The sequence below is a fragment of the Macrobrachium nipponense genome, chromosome 12, assembly GCF_015104395.2.
Source record: "Macrobrachium nipponense isolate FS-2020 chromosome 12, ASM1510439v2, whole genome shotgun sequence".
Taxonomy (NCBI): Eukaryota; Metazoa; Arthropoda; class Malacostraca; order Decapoda; family Palaemonidae; genus Macrobrachium; species Macrobrachium nipponense.
Window position 1 is genome coordinate 97013474 of NC_087205.1, and position 405 is coordinate 97013878.

The following is a 405-nucleotide window of genomic DNA, read 5'->3' on the forward strand; positions in this document are numbered from 1 at the left end:
CGAGTCGATCCAATGTAAGAGCCCGGACATCCAGGGCATGTGAATTTATAAACAACATTCGATCTCATGAAGGACTGCAAGCGATCTTTGAAATTAAAAAATGAACCTATTTTACAAGGATTATTCGAAATAAGTTTAAGTTGAAGACATGGAATTTCCTGTTCAATAATTTTAGTAAGTCTAAGCGAGAACTTGGTATCAGACACATACGGGACAGGAGCAAAACACAGTTTCTTTGGAACATCAAAATTAGCTATAGGTGGTTGGAAAAATTTGGTTAATAATTTATTAATGATTCTATGGACTATATCTCCAGGATATGATTTTTTTGAAGAAGTTAATAAAAATTCCATTTCCTTATGAAATATTGGCCAACTGGAAGAGTATTTTAGTGTTCTATGGACT